Source organism: Oryzias latipes, assembly GCF_053564925.1.
Source record: "Oryzias latipes strain Hd-rR chromosome 1 unlocalized genomic scaffold, Olatipes_Hd-rR_3.1 chr1_Y".
Classification (NCBI taxonomy): domain Eukaryota; kingdom Metazoa; phylum Chordata; class Actinopteri; order Beloniformes; family Adrianichthyidae; genus Oryzias; species Oryzias latipes.
This window is the reverse complement of record NW_027616335.1, coordinates 9,806,871-9,831,251: the sequence shown is the minus strand read 5'-3', so window position 1 is coordinate 9,831,251 and position 24,381 is coordinate 9,806,871. Positions and strand designations below refer to the sequence as shown.

At 37.7% G+C, this 24,381-nt stretch overlaps 1 protein-coding gene across 6 annotated transcripts in view; it reads left to right on the top strand.

The window, feature by feature from the left end:
• The first annotated feature begins 4,293 nt into the window (after nt 1-4,293).
• Nucleotides 4,294-24,381, top strand: part of LOC144990449 (amyloid beta precursor protein binding family B member 2-like) — a 41,940-nt gene continuing 21,852 nt past the window's right edge. For all 6 annotated transcript variants that reach the window (XM_078943776.1, XM_078943775.1, XM_078943774.1 and 3 more), the window contains exons 1-3: nt 4,294-4,490; nt 20,813-20,904; nt 22,990-23,058. The gene's annotated coding sequence lies outside the window, so the exon portion shown is untranslated. The remainder of the gene's footprint in view (nt 4,491-20,812; nt 20,905-22,989; nt 23,059-24,381) is intronic.

The window sequence follows — 24,381 nt, the reverse complement described above, 5'->3', positions numbered from 1 at the left end:
CATTTAAAGATAAAAAATAGCAAATAAAATTACATTTACTTCCTCAAATACATCATTTTAGTTGAGCAGCATCCATAGCTGTAAAAAAAATACATGATTCATACACTATAAATGTCAATTCATGGAACTTATAACTGTTACAAAGTCATAGATGTAATATTTTACCAATGCATTTGGGTGGAACTGTTCTTATGAAATGTTTCTTTTGATTTAGTATTTTTATTTTAATTTATTATTTACAATAAAAAAAGCAATTTGACCCATCCCCTGGGGGGAGTGGTGAGCTGCTGCCAAACTGCACTCAGGAGGCAGTAGCATTAGGGTCTTGCCCAAGGGCCATCACTGCGTGATGTTAATTGCTTGCCATTGATATGGTACTTGCCCCAATACCATTGTTCATTCTCCTCTGGAAATTGAACCCTGGTTTCCTGCGTGGTAGTCTCTCACCTGAGCTGCCCAGCCCCACCAACTGTGCTAGTTACCTTAACCGTTGGCAAACGTAAAAATTCCCTTCATCCAAAAAATTGACAATTTTACAACATTCAGACATTTCTTGACATATGTTTACATCAAATTTTAACGGAATCTATTTGAAATAAAGCTGATCTGTGACTTGAAGTGTGTACTTTTACTTGAGACAGTTGGTAAGGTCACCTGTACACAGACTTGTTATGCGCCAGTTTAACCACCAGGTGTCCTCCTTTATCAGACCATCCATTTATTCATCTTCTAAACCTGCTTATTCTTGTTGTGGGTCACAGAGAGGAGGCAAAACGGGGGTACACCTGATAGTTGAGTCCATTGCAGCCCCACACAGAAACAAACAACCATACACACTCACATTCACACCTGAGGGACAATTTAACATCCGCTATTGGCTTAGGAACCATTTTTGGACTGCAGGAGGAAACTATTGCTAAAAAAATCCATGCATGCATGCAGAGAACATACACATTTTACACAGAAGGAACCCAGATGGGATTTGAACCAGGAACCAGGGCCTTCTTGCTGTGAGATGAGAGTGCGAACCATTACACCACCACACAACCCTATATTGGATTTTTTTTGTTCCTATTTATTTCCCTTATTTCTATTTTTATAATAATGATTACAGTTGAAGAGGAGAGCCAAATTAATAATTGGGTACACTGTTTTTCCAGTGATCAATACTGCAGCTTACCTAAACACTTTATGGACCTTCATGCTGTTGAACTAAGTGAATCAGAGCTTTAATTAAATTGTTGGCGAGTATGTGCAAACATGCAGATGAGAAAATAAGCAATCCAGAGTGTGGTGTCATACTCTACAAATTAAAAAGATTTTTGGTTCTAATCTTATGTCTTTGTTTAAAGTTCAACTGATCTGCTTTGGAAACAAATCTTAGTACAGTTTGTCATCATTTCCATTATTTTTTTCAAATGATTGTTTGAACTCTACTGTCATTTAATTAACTTAGATATTACTTCGACATGAGTTAAGTAACAGTGACTGTTCTTCCAAATATGTCTTCCTGAGGTAACATTTTGCAGGCAGACCAAGCTGGACTTCCTGGCCTGCAAGCCAAACAATAAATGTGGAAGTTATGAATCTATTTCTTCTTCTTTTTTTTTTAAATGTAACATGAGATGCATGATGGTTAACTACTGTATCAATGCAATGCTGAGTTATCGACTACATCCAGTAACACCTTTCATTTAGTTAGGAAAGTCATTACTGTACACTGTCATGGTCTTTGGTTTTAATTGCGGTGAACAAAAACACTCCTGCATCCACTTATTTTGTCACACTCCAAAGTATTTATGTCCTGCTGCCCATCAATCTGTCAGCTTATCTCCACACAGCCAGTTTTACGTCCTCTCTTCTCCCTGCTCTGTGTTTTTGTTGTTCGAAACTCTGTTTATTGAGCTTTCTTGCATTAGTTCCCTGTAAAGCAGCTTGAGTTTGTTCATTAGTAAGATAAAATACCTCACCATGTAGTGTTGATGGCTGTTTTAGCCACACAAAAAAAGAAATCCACACTCATGAAACTGAACTGGTTGAAAAGTGAAACTTTGCAAAACTATTTTTGGGAGATGCAACAATATTGATTAAAAGGCTTTAAATAACATAAAAGATTTCAGACAAACTTTAAACTTTTCTTTTTTTTATTATTGTGCAAAAAAATAAAACCTACAAACCTTTTAAAAGGCAATCGTTGTATTGTTTGAGACTTTGCGTGGAGAAAATAATTAAGTTAGTGTGTTGAATAGAAAAAGACAAAGAAAAACTAAAGAGAATTCTGCAGAGGTTGTGAGTCTCAGTCCTGAAACCTGAAATTTTAGGTTGCCAGAAGCTCTGAGATGCGTGCAAAGAACAGAGTACAAGGTCAGTAAAATGATTCCTAAGTTAGAGATCGTAGAAGTGAGGTTGGAATCGCTCTTTTAGGTTTGAATGTTTGTTACATTTTTTAAAAAGATGGAAAAAAAACTTAGCTCCTATTTCCTATTTAAAAACAAACAACAACAACAACACAGGACTGCATAAGCAGCATCTGTCATGTGTTTCTTTAATTTGGTCAAGCAATCAAAGCCTTAAAGTACTCCAAGCATCTTTTAATCTATTTTAAAATATTTTGTTCCCTCTTTAATTATAATTATGATGTTTTTTGCCTAAATTAAAAAAATTGTTATTGCTTTCTAGAACATAGTTTCTGCAGAGCAGCAGGAGTTCATTAGAAATTCTTTGGTGCAGAGGAATCCTGCCCCCCTTCCCCTCCCCTTTAGTGTGAGCTCTCTGTTTACAGGCAGTAAGCTTGTGGCCCATCCAGCATATTTTCTACATCACAAATACAAGATTGGCATTTTTTTTGTTTGCCCCTGATTTACAACAATTTGAGTAAAGAAATACTCAAAAATAACATTTTAAGCTTAATCTTCTTTATAAATATCCTCCATTATCATAAAAAAGCCACAACAACATCTTAAAAACACCAAAAACACAATTTTCTTCTGTCTGGGTCTCTAAAACTTTCCCTAAGTTGACCAAAAACTTCCGTGATGCCCTAAAGTTGTGAGATAAAAATATATAATTACAAGATTTCTAAAAATATTCTTTGTCTTATAGAGTTGAGACATAACATTCTGAACTAAGTACTACCTCAAATCTACAATTGAGAAAATCCTAATGAGTACATTCAACTTTAAAGAATGCACACACACCACCACAGCTGGGATCCTTCAATTCTATGCAAGTCTGCAAAAGGAGCTGGTTAAAAAAAAAAGAAAAGCAATAAGTTCTTATGCAAAAGCCTCCAGAGAGGAAACAGTTAATAAAGCTTTTCACATTTTGAAATAACCAGTAATAATAAATTGCAATGAATAATTCAAGTCCTCCAGAACTCTGTCCCGGCGTGACTTCTGCATTTCACCATGTAACAGAAGGAAAAGACAGAAGGATCTGGATATTTATTTACCTGAGTAAATATTAGGAATAGAACAATTCACCCTCCTTAGGAATGGGATCAGACCTCGATTTTTGGTTCACGATTGTTTCAGTTTGATATAGGCCGATGAAATGTGTATTGCAAAACAACAACAAAAACTGAAAAATCAGTACATTTCTTTGTTTAATTTTGCTAATAAGAAAGTACCAAAGTAGAAAAACCTTTCAGTTGGCTTATTCTAAGCCTGGTATAATGCAATCAAACAATATTAAATATATCAAATGTTGCTTAGACACTTTAGAGTAAACATGTGTTAATATGTGCAATATAGATGCAACAATTCCCACATCCACCACTGCATAAGAAGTGATCTTCTGTTATTTTTATATTTCCAGATCAGGGTAAATTAATTTGAAGTTTTGGAAAATTGAAAATGGGGACCCAACACTGTATCAAAAACTTTATTAATCAAACAAGAATTTAAGGGGGTAAGTAAATGCTATTTGGATTGAGGTTTTGCACTGGTGAACAGTCAAACAAACAAACAAATAAGAAGACAAACAAACAAACATACAGCTTGTTCAGCTGCTTTTGGCATGTGAGTGGATCAAAAATAAAACTCACAAACAAACGACTTATTTGGTTTGTAACAATGAAGAAAACATTATGTTTATGGAGGCTCTAGTCCCTTATCTTTGAGAAAATATACCAGACAGAAAAAATGTAGAAGTTTTGAACATTAGATCAAAGTTAAAATTTCGTTATTCCATATCAGATTAATGAAAGAAAGCGTTTATTACACACTACTATGTATTACAATTGTCATAGACACTTTAAAAAGTAAATGCCATAATTAAAAAAACCCTGAAACTAAACAAAAGTAAAGGGAATTGGGGGTGAGCGGTGGGAATGCCCACTTCCGGATTAGCTTCTCTTCCCCCTGCCGGAGACCAGCGGCATCAGGAGGGAGGAGGAAGAGACGCAAGCCAGGAGAGAAAACGGACGGGAGGGGAAAAACAAAAAGGAAGCAGCGAGCCTCCGAAGGAGGACGTAACCCGCGGGAGATGAGGTGAGTGATGTGGAATGCCGAGAATTCCTCCAGCACGGATCCTAAAGCCTCGTTACGGTTCCCGTATGATTAACCGAAAGGCGAGGAACGTGAGGAACTTTCATTCGTTCGTATGATCCTAATGACGACGGGTTGATTGAGACATTTTCGAGGGCGCCGCTGTGTTGCAAACAACTAGGGGAGGTGGAGGGGGTGGGATTGGGGAGGCTGCCGTGGCAGATGGGGGGGATCTGCAGGACCCTGTCGGTGCTGGTCGGGGTCCGCAGCTGCGGATTCGGGTCTCGTTCGAGCCGGTTTCTAACGGTTCAGTTAGCAGGCGGCAGACATCGCGGGGTCCCCGCGATGTCTGCCTGTTTTAGCTACCCAAAGTCGAGTGCTGTGTCACATTAAATGTCTGGGGTTCAGGGAAGAAAAACTCGGGTCCAAACAAAGCCCCCCTCCTAAATAAGTCCCCCAAATCCTCCTCGACCCCTGTTCCGTCCAGCTGGGTGCCTGGGTTTGGTCAACATGTAACCTTTAATCAGAACCTGACCCAACATGAAGAAATAGTTTGGCCCCAAACGCTTTAAATGACTCAAACAAATCTGCATTCATTTAATTGTCAATTGAGATGGCCTTTCTATTTATTATAAATCAAATAAAAAATTGTTTTGAACTCTAAAGATGGATTTTTGGAAATAATTAGCCTGGACGTTTCATTTAGCACCTTTTGTAATAGCTATCTATCTGATGTCAACATGGTCAATACAGGCTAACTTTATGCCCAGATAAAATCCCATGAAATATTATTTGTAAATACATTTACAAATAATATTTCTGCCATCTGGAATCAAAAATACAGCGCTAGAAGTTTGTAACTCCCAGCAATGAAAGCTATGTTTTCTACACTCACACCCCCCCCCCCCACACACACACACCCACACACACACACACACACACACAAAAAAAATGAATCTGAAAATCCTGAAGTTTCATGACATTTTCAGTCCAGAACAAAGTTACCTTACTTTAAAGTCAACAAAAGGATGCATCACTTTTATGAGACAAACTAAGCAGTTATGGGTCATTTTCAAGCTAAATCTTTGATATCATTTCTTCATCTAGCTAAAGTTTAGAACTCCGTACAGAGTTTTGTCCGCAGCAGTTGATGTTGCAGTGAAAAAGGCTCCTTGTGAACCCAGCGTGCATAAAGGAGTGTATTCTCCTGACTGCCTTTATGCGTGTTACAGCCCTGTAGGACGAATGGGCTATGTGTGTTTATGGTGCTTGGTACTGGCTAGACATGGCTGGATATTTCCAATTTCTATCAGACCTTTAGGATAATACACTTTTATTTTGAACAAACACACATACTATTATTATACTATTTATTCTTAGCATATATTTTGTTGCCCTAAACAAATTCTTTACCTAGTTTTCTTTAAATATTAGAGGACACAGACTAGAATTATTTTTATCCTTGCATATGAACCTGCTTAACATTACAAAGGAGCAAATAAGTCTGATTTTTGTTTAAGGAGGGATTTGTCATTTTTGGTGGATTATTGTGTGGATTAAAAGCGCAATTGAATAATGGAAAATCTCCAATTTAAGACACTTTCATCTGAATAATACTACGTAATTTTTTGAATTGAAGCTTATTTTTAGAGTAATGTTTAGGATTTTATGCAATTTGTACAAAATGGTTTATCTTAATGAAACACATCCATGTCTGTGAAGAAAAGGATGGCAGTAAAGAAAAAATAATAGTTTTAGGAGATGTTCTTTTTTTGTCAATGTGACTTTTTTCATAACATATAAGATGAATGCAGCTTTTGGAGTGGAAGTATTGTCTTAATATTTAAATCATTAGTATGTGTTTTTACACATACTGTGTTTTTATGGTTCCCTTTTTGTCCTGCTCATGTTTTGGCACATTTAACCATCTATACAGCCCAACAAAACTATCTTTGTGTCATTCCTTCAGCGCTGTTTATTGGTTGTCTGTCCTTAATGTTTACTTATTTATTTGGTTTGGGTTTTAGTTTTTTTTTAAATATGAAAACCAAGTCAAAGAAACCCTAAATAAAGCCAAACAACACAAAAAAGAGCAGTTAGAAGACAAATCATTTATAGCACAGCACTGTCCATAAATTCTGTTTTTATCTAAATAAATAGTCGATTGTTTATCTGCCAAGATGTGGGATTTTGCAGATGATAAACAGCCATTGTTACACAGACACAAATGCATTCCATAGAATTACCAGTTTATACAAATTTAGCACTAAAAAGTACCATATAGTAAGTATCTCCTTGGAAGAAATCTTCTTTCAACTGGTGTCTGCTTGTAGATGACACAGCTGTAGTATGTCTCATCCGTTTGTGCTTCACATTGGCTAACCTCTCATGCACATATTTGTTTTTGGCACACGTGTGAACCATTAGAACTGTATTCCTATCTCACAGCTTCTAGTTTCTAATTGGTATTCTCACGTCAAACAAAGAGAGAGATGAGGAAAAAAGTCCGGTGGCTGTGCTTTAAGATGCAGGCCCAATTGCCATTGAGCCTCTCTGTATAGGTATTCTTTCACAAAGGCAAAAATTGCTTCCCAGGAAAAAAATAATCCTTTTGTTTTGCTTGTTCTGCGCAGTATGTGGTAGGTGAGAAATATTCAGTTAAAAAAAAAGTGCTTATGTAAACTTCCTCTGCCATAAAAGTTTTCCATTTATGGGGATTCTGGACAATATGCAATTCTCAGACAAAGAGAAGTACTTGCAATTATACAAATATGAAGTATTGCGTGTTATAATCCTCGGATCATGCTGTAGTTGTGGAGATTTTTTTCTTTTTTATTGTCTTTACAGTGGTATTGCTTTAGTAAGCTAATCAGTTTAAGCTGCACCACCACAGTGGAAAATACTGCACTGCCGTCGTCGTTTACTCCTTTCTACACTTGGTCCTGTCTCTGGCTCCTCACCCAGGCCTGGTCCTGGTCTGCAGTGTCTGTGTGTGTGTCTATGATTTCATTGTTAATTGCTCCAGGCTCTCGGGCCGTTCTGTTGGTTTATGTTTTACCCCTCTCCCCATTTCCTGCTACCTCTCCTCACTTCATCCTTCTTTCCCTTGTCATTTAGTTTCTACCCCGCCTTCTGTGTAATGTCAGGATTTGCTGAGTATGGAAAAAGTGACTTGGACATTTATGGGCAGAGTTTTGGGCTAAGCGCTGCAGAGTGTTTTTCTACCCTTGTTTGTTTAGCGTTGCTGCTATTAGAGTGCCTCTGTTTCAAAATGGCCACTTCTCAGTCAGTCAGTTAATTGGTATCGTTTCTCTGGTGGGCAGAATATAGGTATACAACACTACCAGTGTGTACATGTATGATTGGGGTGATGGCTGCCTCCCAGCACCATCCAATTAGACGGTGTGCACACTCAAAATCGTGTTCAACAGCTGTTGAACAAGTGTGGTAGAGGTTTGCGTGTGCGTACATGCTTGTTTCTGTGTGGGGTTGTGGAAGAAATCATATCATGATGATTCAGTCTTATCACCTCCCTTCTTCCTCTGAAATATCACTACCACCAATGACCACCTTGGTTCAGACATGTGTTCATGTTAGTGAATAATCCTGCTTGTGTAGTCTATACAACAGTAAGGATCAACTAAGGATTTTGGTACAGTAATGGTTGTGTCAGCCCATGTGTCAATTTGTCATTATTTTCTTCCTTTTTTGTGTGTGCACTTTTTCAAGGCATCCTATCAATGGCTTTCAATGAGGTTATTGTGCCCACTATCAAGCTGGCTGTAGTGGATATGTGTGTGTGTGTGTGTGCATTGTTGTTGCAGGGAGCAGACAGCCGTGAGGTGTGTTTGAACAAGGAAAGGAGTACAGAGGCCCAGTTCATCCTGTAGGCTGTGAAAATGAATGGGAGGGTCCACATCTTGTCCATTGTTCTGTTGTCCAGTCTAATTTTTTCGGACAGATCTTTGCATCCGCAGCCCTGACCGATCATCTGTCTTTTTTCCGTCAAGTCTGCCATGTGAATGGCTAATGAGCACGGGTGTGTTTGAAAACAGGCGGAGGTTGACTTCACAACCACCTACTATCTCACCCATTGTGTATGCTCCTCTGCTGGTGATGTCTTTTCCACATCAATGCATTTTCAAATGTGTACCCCCATCGTTCCAGCTCAGCTGCGTTATGGTCTCTGCTCTTTTGTCTGACCGTTTGGCTTTTTCTCTCTGAATCATTTTTAAAACAAACGCACAGTGGGAAGATGTGAAAGCCAGAAAGAGAGGGAAGAGGCCTTTTGAACAGACCACCTACACTTGGTGTGAAGCTTTTCGCTGGGATTAAGTGAAAAATTAGTGGAGTACAGGTAGGCCTGCACAATATACCGCAAATCTATCGTTATCGCAATATCCATATCGCAAAAGACGGCGAATATCGCAATAAATCGCAAACCCAAAATGTGTTAAAACAACCTTCTAGCAGCTTGAAGCATTTAACGAATCAAATAAATCCCTTTATGCTTTGACCAATCAGATGGACGCCTTCCCATTGTTGACCAATCAGATGGAGGCCTATTATGTTAACCCTGGTCCTGAAGAGCCTCAACCCTGCCTGTTTTCCAGCTCTCCTTAACCAGCTTGCTGTTGATTGGCTGACTCAAGTGATTTCACATCCTGATTGACTGAACACACCTGATTTTGGTTATCATTATCAAGCAGTCTAGGGAGAATTGGAAAACAGACAGGGTTGAGGCTCTTGAGGACCAGGGTTAGCCACCCTGACGTTTGTCCCCCATGTCGATGAGGGTCATTTGGAGTATAATTTTTAAACTGTTGCAATGAAATGGGAATGATGTTTTTGTTTATTTTTCTATTTGTTTATTTACCGCAAATTTATCGTTATCGCAATATTGATCACTAATATCGCATATCGCAAGTTTTCCTCATATCGTGCAGCCCTAAGTACAGGTCAATTACTGGAAAAAGTTTTTGTCCTTGGGTATTGTAAGATCTGCAATATCAGAAAATTAAGAAATGCATGTTTTGAGTTATATAAGCTGAAATGGAATACTGATGTGTTATGTAAACCAAAATTTAGAACTTATAATTTGATAAAAGAAAGTTTTGGTACAGAAATTTATGTTAAACATAATCTGAGTAGAGGTCAGAGGTCATTGTGTGCCCAGTTTAGATGTGGTATTCTGCCTCTAGCTTTAGAGACGGGGCGATTCCACTCTGTCCCTGAAGATAACTGTGTTTGTACCCTCTGTCACCTAAATGACATAGAAAATGAATGCCAGTTTTTGTTTTATTGTACCATCTATCACAATCTGAGAAGTGGATTATTCTCTGGTTTATTTTCGATTGATATGTCGGATGAAGACAAATTGAAACATTTAAGTTGAATGTGTTTAAAATAGCATTTTTTTTGTTGAAAGCTTGGGAACGCTATAAGATATTTTATTCAAAATGATAAAAACCTGTCTGTCTATTGTTTTTTGTCTTCGGAAGTCCATGTGGGCCGGGGACTTTGGTGCTTGACGCTACAATAAATAAAAATAAAAAATCAACAATTTTGAGTGGGATATAGAGTATGTTGACCATCTGTGTTAATCTGTAAGAGGAATGCAAACAAATATTACTTATAGGCTAAAAAGGTGAGTTTAAGCTATCAAAGCTGTACAGTAATTTTCTTAGTGGCCTTGGTCATTGCCTATTGGGCAGGGACTGCCCAATAGTCATCTTCTCGGTGACCTTGTGGAACAGTGTTCAATCTAAAATAAGGTTCACTTCCATAGATGGGTCATATCATAGACTGATGTTTCAACCAGGTAAACTTTAAGTCCCATTTTTTTCAGTGGTGGGAATTGTTGAATCACCAGTTAGTTCCTGAGCATTGACTTCAGTTTACTATTATGTCACTGGATGGATGGAGTGCAGACAGCAAATATCTAGAGGCAGCTAGACTTCAGTTTATGGTTACATGATGACTGTGTATTAGTTGGTGTTACTTTAGCAGGAATGAGTGACTATAGAGAGCATACTGCATATGTTTGTGAGCAGAGTTGCATGCTGTTGGGTCAGAAATACATCTGGACTATATTTATCTAAATGCAAAGATGCATATTTGAAATTTAGCAGACAGGAAATATGGAGAGAAAGGGAATGAGAAAAGGAGAATTGGCTCGATTTTTCAATTCATAACTGCATTTACCTTGTGGGTAACTCGTAATCTAATGAATGCTGCAGAAACATCCCTAGTGGGGCCTGTAGGCGAATCAAAACAGCTAAGCTGTGATGTTTAGACTTTGGTATCACACTTTTAGTATTTCTCAGTACTTTGACCTAGAGAAAAAAGGAAGGTGCTTCACATGTATACGTTTATACAAATATCACTAGTGTTATTGACAGAAAAAGCCAGAGGTAGTGATTTCTTTTATTTCCCTAAAATGTCATTTTAAATAGAACATTTACATTAACGAAAATGTGTAGTTTGTCAGGATGCTTTTTTCGAGGTAAATATAGACTCACATAAATGTGTGCTGTAAGAAAACCTGATAATAGATCACAAAGGGAAAACAATTATGAACACATAATTTTGAAATATTCTAAATTACTAACAGAACCTTGTCTGGTCATTAAAAAAGAAGCCCATTACATAATACTATTTATCACTAAACAAAAGCTATGCTAATATCCAGAAGCAGTTTTTAAAAATCAACTCAACAGATTCTCCTGGGATTCCCTTTTCATAAATATTTGTTTAAAAAAAGCTTGTAATTTAAAATGTTTCTATTAATGGAGGTAATGCCATTTTTTAATAGAGGAAGTGAACTATCATTCATCTCTTTGTCCATTCCTGCTTTTACATGCTGGCAGCTTCCCTCTCCTTGTTCTGATGTAATAATCAACCCCCTATCAAAAGGCCACGGTTTGTCAGTTTACGAAAGGCTCTTTGGTTGGAATACCGAGGATGACAGGTAATTGAAATGCTGAGTCACGGCTCCTGTCATTGTGGTCTTTTGGGTTTTCGACCGCACAAGATGCATTTCATCATTTCCCATGGTTGGAGTAAAATGAATCACCATCACAATGAACTGTATAAGAAAAAAATCCTCAATTTTGACATGACTTCTGAAACTACATCAGCAAAAAGTGTCATTGTGGTTTCAAGGTTAACAACTGAAAGTAGTTGAAGAGTGTAACTTGTTTAGCTGCACAATGAAACAGCTAAAAATAAATCAGTGGTTTCTCCAGACAGTGGTGGTGCAATATTGGCACACCAGAGGTGGTTAACCATCTATATAATTTCTACCTCAAATCAGTGTCCATTCAGAGAAGAATGTGCCGTTGAAGTTGTGTAATAACTAGAAGAACTTGATGACAAAGAACACAAAATTATGCTGGAGCTCGAGAGACTATGAACAAGAAATGGAAAAAAAATAGAGAATTGGATAATGGACAAGTACTGTAATTGTGTCCATTATAGACATCTGTTTGCTCATGAGTCACTCTTTATTTTTCATTGGTTTGTAAGAATCCCTTCCCTTGACCTAAGGGTCAGAGCCATCCTTTCTAAACCTCTGTGTTTGAGATCAATGTTATTAGTAATAAAAACTCAGTTGTAGTTTTCAGAAAGTCTTGTGGCGCTACAATGTAACAACTTGCCAAAGGCTTTTCTTTTGTGGACAAGACTGGGCTGAAGTCACAAAATAGCTAACAGTCTAAGTGCTTCTCGGTATGTCTGGACCTCCCTGTCCTCTCCGATGTCCTGTCACATCTTGGCTATATTTAGGAAGCACAGTCTCTGGGCTGCCTTTGCCCTCGCCTTGGATCTGACAGGTCTTTTATTCATGTGCATGCATGTCTGCCTGTCTATGTCTGTTTTCACTGAGAGAAGATTTTCAAATGACTTGCCTCTTGTTTACTGCAAGCCAAAAGAATGATCTTACATATTGCTTTGAGGCAGATGTGCTAAGAAGAAACAACACATCATTCTGTTGAGCGAAAAAAGCCTGACATAGATTTCCAATGTTGTGAATTTAAATAAAGGTCTTCTTCTGGACAATTTCTCTTTTCATTATGACAATTTGAGAAACATTTAATAAAAATGTAATCATTGATGTCCTATTCACCTGAGCTTATTTACATTACCCCAAAATCCGATAACTGGAAGAAATCAGATAACTGCAACATTAAAGCCTTAGTCATAAGTACCATTAGGGCTAGATATGGCTGCCTGCGGGCAAAAAATGGGCAAACCTGAACGGGACATGCAGGTTGCATTTCGCGTAGTGGTTTCTCCAGACAGGTCACCGTATGACAGTTTCACCTGAACATCATAAGTGTTTGCAACTTCCATTAACCTTAGAAATATTTCACAATACACTTAACACTTGTATGACAATTCTACATTTCATTTTCATGACATCCCTTGAGGTGGTCATACAAGCCTCTTCAATGGAACTGTAAGACACACCTGCGCTCTTCTCAAGGTGCGGCCGCTCCTCTCTACGACCCTCCATGGGACCGGTCAACCCAAAAACCTGCAACAGCCGTACAGGTCTTACAATTTAGATATGACTGGCATTTCAGAAATCCAATGACCCCAAAAACCCTGGTTGGTAGGCCTTCACAATAAATCGCAAATTTATCATTATCGCAAAATCAAGTTGTGCAATAAGCATATCGCAAAAGTCGGTGGAAATTGCAAAAAAAAATGCTAACTTTAAATGTGCTAAAACAATCTTATGTCAGCTTGAAGGATTTAACTAATCAAAAAAAAATCCCTTTTTGTATTTGACCAATCGGATGGAGCCCTTTTACAGGGAGCCGGTTTAGCTTGTGCTGGTTTGCGGCGCCTTCCGTCCGTGAAACAAGGGTTCAACTCCGGGCCGCTCCCTGTTCCCTTCTCTACTTCTGTGCCGGTCCCAAGCCCGGTTGCTTTGAGAAGGTTGCGTCAGGAAGGGCATCCGGCGTAAAACATTGCCAAGTTTTCCATGCGACTCGTTCGCTGTGGCGACCCCTGATGGGAAAAGCCGAAAGAGAGACGGATGGAGCCCTTTTACATTAGATGCTTGCCTCCTATGTAGACGGGGAGTACATTTGGAGTGTAATTGACGTTATGTTGACTCTTATTTAAATTAAACAGCTGCAGTGAAATGGAAATAATGTAGTTGGTTGTTCTGCTATTTGTTCATGTATCGCAAGTATTGTGAGTTTTTCTCACATCGTGCAGCCCCACTGGCTGGTATGTTTTAGTCCTGTCTTTTGATTTCTATCATTTTGCATGGATGTAGGGACTCTAAGACTTTCTTTATTTGATTCTCATGGTTCCGTTTTGATTTGATCTGTCCTGTATTACTCTTTTATTCTGTTAAAGAAATCGAGCAGAATTTCTCAGAATCCAACAATTTACCCAAAGATTTCTCTGCATGCATTCATAATGGTAGAACTTAATGTGGTACCAACAAAAGAGACAGTACACTGCCTTCTGTTTTGAAATTTAGCATGCCTGCTGAAAGGTGCGTTGTGAAGAGCCCCCACTACTGTTGCAGCTTCTGTCTCACACGTTTGCTGAAGGGTTGATTGATTTGATCTTAAAGCAACTCCAAGCCTGTATGTGCAGATTTACTGCTATGAATTTGTGTGTTTTCATAAGATAGGAAGGACTATTTGTCCACTTTTTGCTCACACAGTAGAAATTAACAATAGTGCATATTAGGGTTCGGTAAATGATTATTTTGGTTGTGGACGAGTATCTGCAATTTTTTTGTACTTGTCATCCTACAAAAAGTCTTTTAAATATCGCATTGAAAATACCTATATTTATCCATTTTACCATTTATATTATCTGACTGGGATATTATTTTTTTAGTTGAATCTAAATTGGTCCACACAAGTGTGTTTGCATTTTAGTGTTTGTCTTTGTTGATCCTCAAGAGACCCTGAACTCTTTTTTTCTTAGTTTCAGAGACCTTGAAAAACAAAAACAAAAAAAACTTGATTACTTCATTTTATTTTGCTTTACTATAAGCCAGACATCTCTGTTGTTTGCATCATGGTCAAACCCCCGCTGTCTGACTCCTCACTGCTTTCAAAAGGCGAGACTGCATGGCCCCCACTCTTGCCTCTCCATATTGGACCTGTGTCAGTTTTAGATTTTAAATGGACATTCTTGTATTTGTTTTCAGAGCACTTCATGGTTTTACTCTTGCATTTCAGTGGTTTTAACAGCGTACCCCTCCTAATAGCCCCTGAACAGGAGCTCCCGGTCATTCCTCAGATGGTAGCTCAGGAGCAACCATGTGTTCTGGCTGCTGCACACTGTGGACCCAGGCATGGGGAAACTGGAATAATTGTTAGATATACGATGTAACTAAAAATCACCTGCTCTCCCCTCAAGTCTGCAGTTTACCTTGTTGCTGGCATGTAAAACTTAACAAGGAGAGACTGTTCATAATGGTCCTGTTGAGTTTATTTTTTGGGGAAAGTAACTGCTAAAATGCCTTTATACAACTTAATCGGGCTTTTTAACCATTTGTCCTGATACTTCCAGTTTTTTGTTGGATTTTACAAAGCCAAGCAAACCTTTACACATGAATTAAAAGTGCTTTAATGAAGCTCTTTCATTTAGTTATTCGAATAACTGCAGGAAGCGTAGGCTCTGCTGCACTACAATTGCAAAACTAATATTGCTTTTGTAACTTTAATGGTGTTGACTTTCAGCATAAACTAGTGTTTGTTTACAAAACTCTGCTTTGATACAAACAAAACCACTGGATGCAGGTTTTCATCAATATAAATAGATTTAAGACAAACAGCCTGCATCTCCAACTCATTTTTTCCTATACAATCCCTTTTTAAAAAGGTTGCAGTAAGGACCGGAGGTTGTTAATAAAGGAGGAGGAAGTTGCAGCACAAATACTCCACCTCTCCAAATGCAGGAAGACGTTCCTATGTTTTCTGAAGTTGTTAGTTTTCCATTTTTGATGGATTTTGATACATGAACGTGCCCCCCCTGACTTTTGTACAGCTTCAAAAGCCTTGAAATCTTTGCCTTGAAACATCACGGTTCAGTTCTTATCCATCAGTCCTGCCTGTCACTCAGTACACATAGGATGCATTCATGTAAATGCATATGAAAACACGGTTTCAGTCAAAACCGACACATTTCTTTCACGCTTAACACGCCATCAGCCTTTGCCCTTTCTCTATTTCATTGGTGCTTTCATTGCTGCATGTTTGCTCAGGGTCACTGGGTCAAGAGTGTTTGCAGAAATGCAGTCACTCACCACTCTAAAGGTGTGAGCTCTGTGTTCAAGTTTATCTGTGCTTGTTTGCTCCCCAATCACGCCAACTCCTGCAGAGATGCCTGAGATTCTTTGGCACACCCTGAACATTCCTCCCTCCTTTACTTTCTGTTGTGGTCATTTGTTCCACCCATGCAAACCACAATAGTGCAAAATGATATCTTTAGCTGTATGTTTACATCACATTGAGGCATTCCTTTATGTACTTTAAACTTTGTCTGACCTTTATCGCTATAAACTGGTGCTACCTTGTAGATATGGTACAAAAGTGTCTGCAAGTTTAAGCTATAGTGTTATTTGAGGGAAACACCCAAGTATGTGTGTGTTTGCCTGTACACAAGTAGGTTTGTTTAGACTGAAGGCTCAGTCAGAGTGTTACTTTGTCTCTGTCATTTCCCGCTATTGACTGAGTAAGGATACCCCCCCATCTCTCTCCCCCTTAAACATCCGTTGAAACCATGGAAGCAGTTTCATGATGGCTTAGTTTTCTCCTCAGCTTCCTTATGGAAAAAAACACAAGGAAGCACAAAGTGATTCATTACAGTTCAGATGTTCTTGATGGGCCTATCGTCAGTTGTCTCCTGTCTTCATATGTATGATGTCGATGTTTTTTCTTTTTTGTCACTTGCATCCGTTTAGTCAACCTACCTTTTCTGTCTCAATAAAGTTCAAGGAAGGAAGTTCTGTGCACTAACAAAGAGGAAGGAAGTTAAACAAATTGGTCAAGCAAGCACCTAAGCTGTTATTGATCACATTGGTAATAATTACTGTTTAACTACTAAAAGCAAATTAAGTAACACGTTTATACTGTTTGGCTTTTTTTCTCTTAATGTTAATGTCTTCAGCTTTTCTCTGCTCTGAAAGTCAAAGTGAAGTGCAAAAGAACAAAGAAGATATTTAAAAAATGAACATCTTGCATTTACTTTCATTACATCTTTGTTTGAGTTGTCTGACTCTTAAGCGACGATCACACCACCCTCGACAATGCACCTTCAAGCAGCTATTTGCACCACTTAGACTTTTCGCACCAAGCCTCTTCCAACCATACATGAGCTTATAAACGATAGCAAAAAAATAAAGAAAAAAAAAGGCGACGCCCCTCCTTGTTTGTATGTGAACACAATGGGCTGAACGCATTTGACGCGCTTTCAAAAACGAGCTAAAAGCCCGGTGAGAACTAAGCATTAGGAAGAAAAAGACAGCATTTCTGCAATAGGGACAGAAAAAGGAGTAAGAATGTGTCAAGAAACGGAACAGATCTCCAAATGAATCAGCAGAGAAGCTGGAATGACAAAGAAAGACTTGCCCATTGGAGTGTGGGCAGACGTCCACTTGGCATAAAAAGTTCAAACCCGGCCTTTCCTCACTGAGTGCTGATTCTAAAAAGTGATGAAGGCATGTAAAAGGAAACATTGATACAGAGAGAGAAATGTTGTTTTTACAGGTGGGAACTACATCCTTTTTGGTTGTCCAAGCTTGCCAGTATATCTGAAAAAAAAAATCTCATCACAGTATGTTTTTAATAATAATCCAAATACACATCTTTTTAGGCTAAAGATATTCCATATTATTGACTCATCAGACCGTATTTTATTCATTTATATTTAAACCTATTTACTTCAACAGTAACATAATTACTCTTCTCAAAAATGTTGTTTGCTGGCATTTAATGAAATGCCAAGCTGGTTTAGGATAACAACCCGATCTAAAGGAAAGTCTTTAATCTAAATGCCAAGTTAATATCTCTCATGTTTGTGATGACAGAAAAAAATAATGTATTAAAATGAATCAAGCTGTTCTTTTAGGCCTAAGAGATAATGTAACTAGGGGAAAATAAATGCACTATTTCTCTGAGAATGCAACATTTCTCAGATGTTTTAGTGGTAGAGGTTTTTATCATTTCTGTGCCCAAATGTAACGCTGCACCTATTTTTGTTTCATAATTGTCAACACAAATAGCTAACAGATTTTGCAGACTGCCTGTCATTCTAACTTACGTTAAGGAAGTTTCGCTGCTTGCTACTGTTGTCTACCACATGTCTCTCTCTCTCTGTGGGATGGTGCCGGCCCTGCCCATGACGAGGCTCTTTAATTATGCTTTGATACCCTTATCTGCAGCACAAGACTGCAGAGATCCCCTCAGTGTGTTAAGGCCCTAAAAACAGCAGTTCAGTTTGGAGATGTAGATTCATTTGGGTGAAAAGTTTCCCTTTTTTTAAACCTTAGTCACTAAAAACAACTGTAGCTTCACACACGAATGAATGGTTGGTTTGTCTTTGCATTTATACATTTTTTCTTGTAGAAAATAGTCAGAACATGATCAATTTTTGTAGTTTTTGTTGCTTTGTTTGCTGCATCATTCTTGGCTCACAATAGAACCTTTTCAGATCATTTCACCAGATTGTCTTCATTCTTTCACCAATAAACCATTAAAAAAAAGTAACATGTCATTAGAGAAAACGTTTACTGCACACGCCTTGTCGTACGTTTTCCCCTCTACTTTCTCACACAAAGATTTAAGCATATATTCTCTGGTATGCAGGCTTGTTGCAGCAGGATTTGAGGAACCAATTGAGCCTTGTAATTTTAATCCTAGTCTGTGTGAAGATGGATTGCTGCAGTTGCCTGTTAGTCTTATTTGGGATGTTATCCCTCCTCCCGATGTTACATCACCAAACATTAACCATTACAGAATAAACTGTTGTGTTTTCTTGTGTTTTTCTTCAAATGGTTGGAAACATTTTCAAGCAGAGTAGTTTGCTTTCACTCAAATCTGTTTTTTTTTTTTTTAGTTCTAAGCATTTTTTATATCTTGAAAAGACTGTATTTGGACTTGAGTCACAAAATATGTCTGTACTTTATTGCGTTATAACTGTATACATTATTAATTAAAGTTGTATTGCAGTCAGAAAGCTGGAATAGATGAATTTCTAGATTTGTTTGAACAAATGGAACATATTATGCTTGGAGCAGCAGATGTCCTTTCTGACTGCAAAGTGGTGGTTGAAAAAAGGCTACAAGATCTAAATAAATGCATTTAAAAAAGCTGGGTGCATACAGTGCAGTCAAGAGCTAAACATTAGTGACCTTAATTTAATTTGTGCAGCCATGGGTGACCGGTGTTTGCATTTTGACCTAAAAGACACAGAACTGGGAATGGCCGGGGCCTTTTTTGTTAAGGCACTAAAAGATTATTTCAGACTTGTGGCCTCTGGATTTCCCCTGAGATCTCTCGTTTCTACTGAGACTAGATTAGGCTAATTAAGTGCTGAATTGTTTCTCTTGCCAGAGCAGCATTGGTGTTGCAGTATTCGAAGCAGCCTCTGTATCAAATACAAAAACCTATAATCTTTTTTTAAAAATTGTTGCGATGCTTATAGTAAGATTCTTTAAAATTCCAGTTATAAGCATAATTACTGTCTTTATAAGCCTTTAAAGAATATTTATAAATCGTTCACTAACATTTCTAGTTGTCTTACTAATGCTTTATAAGTGTTTTTCTGCTGCTTTACATTTAAAAGACATTTAAAAATTCTAATAAATGTCCTCTAAATCTCTCATAAAGACTCTACACATGCTTTACATAATCTACAATTTTTATCAAGCCAAACTCCACAAAGATAGTTGAAGACAAACACTGAAGGAAGCTCACTTTGAGTCTAGTTACATTTCGAGGAACATAATTCCTTGGCATTGATAGACAAATGATGCTTTTTCTGTATTTTAGTATTATTAAATTATTAGCACCATTGTTACTGATTCATTTTTTAAATGTAAGGTTTGTTTTGTGTTTAAAACATTTTTTTGATTAGTCGTCAAAGCATTTATTTAAGAAGGGTGTTTTTGTTATACCAGCTTTTACAATTTAGAACTAACTACAATTTGGGATTAAAAAAAAAGGTTTGAAGTACTCAACTCTCACTTCCATACTGTCAGGTTGTTTTCTGCACAAGATCACACAAGCATATACCAGTATGTCTCCTTGCAAATTTTAAGATTTTAAAATACTGGTACTTAAGATAAGATTGATTATCTGTCACAAATGTGAAAGAGCACAGGGATAAACGCATAAAACTGAGAATGATCTGGTTGATTTTAGTCGTTAAATCTGAAATCCACCTGCTGCTGTCTATTTGGCAAAGGGTAAACTAGACATTTTTAAAGAGGGGATACGATTATGTTAACTATGCAGAAGGGAAGCTTTGTTGTACCTTAAAGCCTAAAGAACTGCTTACATGGTGAAGTGACTTTCTTATGTTGACAGAGCAGATATCTTGGGATGTGGCCCTGGGCTTTTCTTGCTCACCCCAGAAAATTACATGGAAGCTGTAAAAACTGTGATAGGTGTGAGATTGTAAATGGGAAGGATTGGCACCTTTACCAAACTCTGTTATAAGACTATATAATTCATTTTTAGACTTTATGGTTCTTGTCTGTTAAATCTGTTGCAGGCCCAGAACAGATAAAATGTCTGAATCTAGTAGCTTAGTTTGTATTTCATTAAAAAATGAAACTTCAAAAAGGCATGTAAAGACAGAAGGTGACATACCTTTAAATGGGATTTCCAAAACATGTGTTTTTTACATCATGTTTTTTTCCATAAACTTCCTGCCAAGATTTTCTGTCTCCAGTTGTGACAGGATGTCCAACATGGACTGCCTCTTGTTGTTTTAATTCACCCTTGAGACTGTTAGTACACCAATTTAAAAAAAAGAAAGCACTATGCCTGCTAATGCAGTTTCTTTTGCTTGTAGTTATGTCTCCTGGGGTATAAAGATTGCATTCCTATATAACATGTCAGGCAAAACTCATAAAAATAGGAAGAAAAATAAGCTCCCAATAAAATGAGCTCTGTGTTCAACCTATATAAACTCACTCACCTCAAGCATTTATATTTGACAGATGTTATAAATTATTCTTTGTCTGTATTGTAACTCTTTTTGGCATACTTTTTTTTCCCCCACTCTTCCATTTCCTGTTGTTAATTGTGTTTCATGGTCGTTTCTCTTTGTTTCTTTTTCAGTGAGATCTGTTTCATCGGTTAAAGAAACGTTCCACTGAGCACCACTATGGACCTCCTACTTTTTGCTGTCCTCCACAACCCTTAATATTCTGGTTAGTAGCAACTTTAAATTGTTTTCTTGCTGTGTTTACTATAAGGGGAAAAGAAAAGTGCATTAGTGCTTCATTCCTAACCCAATTCTGTACTTGAGAGAAATATGCACCATTGACGACTCTTTACAAGTGTACTTGAAGTGTACTTGGTGTAAACTACTGGTAATATAAAAGACAATGAACAATAAAACATAATATTTATCACCCTCCAGCAATATGGTGTGCGCTTTTTAAAGCCTGCATAAACCCCGGCTGGCTACGGTGTTATTAGTATTTAGCAAGTGTTGTGATGAATTCTAGTATATGTCAGCAAGATCTAGTGACAAAACATGCAGAGCCAGATGGTTCTTAATCCACCATTTTCCCATGGCAAAGAGAAATACAGTTAGCTTAGATAACACTTAAACAAGATACTCAGACTAATCAGAGATCAGGACCACCCATGGTGATATGTGAACTTTATAAAGACTCCTCTGTTGTTGGAGAAATACATTTTTTCCTGGTTCCAATATTAAACCCTCAAAATGAATTGCTAGCTAAGCTATGTTCCATTGAAAAAATAACTACTAAGATTTGGACCAAGAACTTCATTTTTTGTTTTTGGGAGAAGTGAGAACTTTGACATCTTGGGGTTTATTATTGTTTCTGAAGAAACCGATTTTTTTATTTGTAATAACGTCTAAAGCTGATAATCTTTTAAGGTCTGCGACGTTAATGTGGTGAATAAAAATTGGACATTGAAATGCAGATGATTCTTCTGCAGGCAACTTTAGAAAAACTAGAATTTCATGAGGTGTCATTTGTTTTATCAGTGTTAAAGATGGTGAGGTGTTACTAAACTTTTGGGTTTTATTGTACAGATGTTTGAGCAACTGGTGGTGTATTGTACTTTTTATCTGAAGAAGCCAAGTGTTGGATTGTTAAACTACTAATGGCGAACATGAGCTGGGTTTAAACAGTTGTGAGACGGGTTAGTTTTACCCTACTGATGTTTTGTTGTTCCATTGGTTTATTATGTCACTGGGTTTCAGCTCTTCCAAACCCCACAGTCTCACTACCAACTCAGGAATGTCAACAAATTCTGAAATAAAGGGCTCATCATCAACGACCTGCCTGACTTTACAAAAACATCTAAACCACCAGGGTACCCATAGTTTCTTTTCATCGCACCAGAAAAACAAACCCTACTTTTTGGCTCAAACAACCCAACCTTCTTTGCAGACACTCACCATCTCTCGGTTTAATTAATTCAGTGCAACGGAGCTGCCAGTCTGCTGGTAAAATGTCTCCAAACGATCCAAAAAAGCAGTTTTGTGTTCAGTTTTAATCAGCAAAAAAGGACACAGGCCACGCAGATATTCTGAACTTTGCACTGGATTGTTTTGGCAGATGCATGAGACTCTACTTTACACTTTCTAATAGAATAGCCTATTCAGTAGCACTTTTGTACGTAAAAGTTCAGCTCTATAAAACTTATTCTGGCTCTTCCAACAAACAGCAACTGGTGTGTCCACACAACATGCAGCAAATGTTCTATTCTGCATATCTTAGTACTTGGTGGTAAAGATACAGATGTGAAGCTAAACTTTTCAGCTCTGTCATTCCACAGGGGTGGAGCGAACCACACGATTGTGCAGGCATAACAGCCTTACAACTAGTGCTAACGCAAGTTAGAAGTCTAGCTCTTCTGTGCTCCTAAAAAGATGTTAATTTCTAACTCTTAAGATCTATAAAGATTAATCTCTGTTCTTTAGGTGCTTACGTTGACTCAGAATTTTTCCTTCTCATTCACTTAATTTTATGGTTTTTTGGAGTAAATAAAAGTTTGTTAAATGTAACTATGACTGATAATGTACATGTGCTCTTTACCGTGTTTAACTTCTACCAACTCTATTAAGCTCAGGGTCTGTTTTGTTGTGGATAAACGTCTGACTGGCCTTGCAGATTTATATAGTGTCCACGCTAACAAAGTCAACTGAGGTTCCACACGAATGAGTGTGGTTTGTCAGGGCCATCCAAAAAGAACTCAAAATTCCTTGCATTTTTCCCTCATGTACTTCCTGCTTTCCCCTCTGTGGTCTCCAGGTCTGCTGCTGAATCTACCGGATTCTTATCTGTGACAAGTACCGATCTATGACTGATCCCCCCTACCAGGTATGAAATATACACATGAACATTTCAAATGTGCTGTGAATAACCGAGTCATGTTGGGCTTTGCTGGTGAGTCTTTAGTCACTTTTGACCTTGACCCATCCAGCTATAGCTCATGTTGCTACGGTCACTGGGGTGAACAGATGCAGTGGTTTGAGTTGTTTTTAAGTCTTTGTGTGAACTGTGTCAGAAAAGCCTTGAGGGGACATCCAAAGCTGCACTATAATTAAGTGTTAGATGATACTTCAGGGCTCTCTGCTGTTTGACTGTTCTACTTTTCTTAACATCAACCATCTGCAGAGAAGTCAGTTAGGTAAGAAATTCAACTGACTTAACAAATTGTCCCCAAAAAACCCACCCATCTGAAAAAATCCGGACTAATTACCCCTCAGCCTGCTTGTATGATGGCCACAGTGTCTTTAAGGACCAAGAACGTGGACTTGCTGTATTTTTATTTGATTTCGGTTATTGATATTGACTAGACTCCAATAACATCTAGTAAATTATTATTTTAATTTATAACATTTTGAACAGTTAAAATCGATCAATAACCCTTTTAATTGGCTTAAATATTGGGAAATGCTGCTGTACTCTTTTTCTTAGAAATTTGATGTGATTTTATGTGTACAGATTTTAGGTGGTTTTCCTCAGATGACCCAGTAGTTGAGCCAGTTAGATGGATATTTCAGACATGCACTTTGCAGTACAAGGGACAAATTTGGATTGGATGTACCTTAGGATCCCTTTTTTCAGAAAAGCACGTTAGCCATGAATATATTAAAAAAAGGTGACCATACACTCAATTTTTACAAGAGTGTTCAATGTCCATTTGCCTCAGTCTCAACAATATGGGCTGTTCAATTAGAAAAAAATACTGTCTTTAAACTTGTGGGGTACCTGCAGAATATTATAAATATTTTGATTTTCTCGTGGCTAACATGTTTTCCTGAAAGGGGGGATTCTAAGGTACATCCATACCAAATTTTGTACTTGCACAACCAAAAGCACGATTATTTTAATAACTCCACCGCAATAATGAATGTATAGTCACTGTCCTTTTTGGGCTTTACCCATAGCAGAAATGGAGCATTTTAGGAAGGTGTATGATCATACTTTTTGGTTAATAAGTTTTTAATGTAAATATGATTTCTATCAATGTCTCTCAGCACTTTCTGGTTGGCACGTTGCTAGAGCAGTCACTGCTGCAGCTATATTTATGCGGGTGCCTTAGTACAATTTTTAACCCTTTAACTCCAGAGCTGTCACCAGCGACAGCTAAATAAAACATGCTCTTTGGACTTGCACTTCACTATATTGAAATGGTGC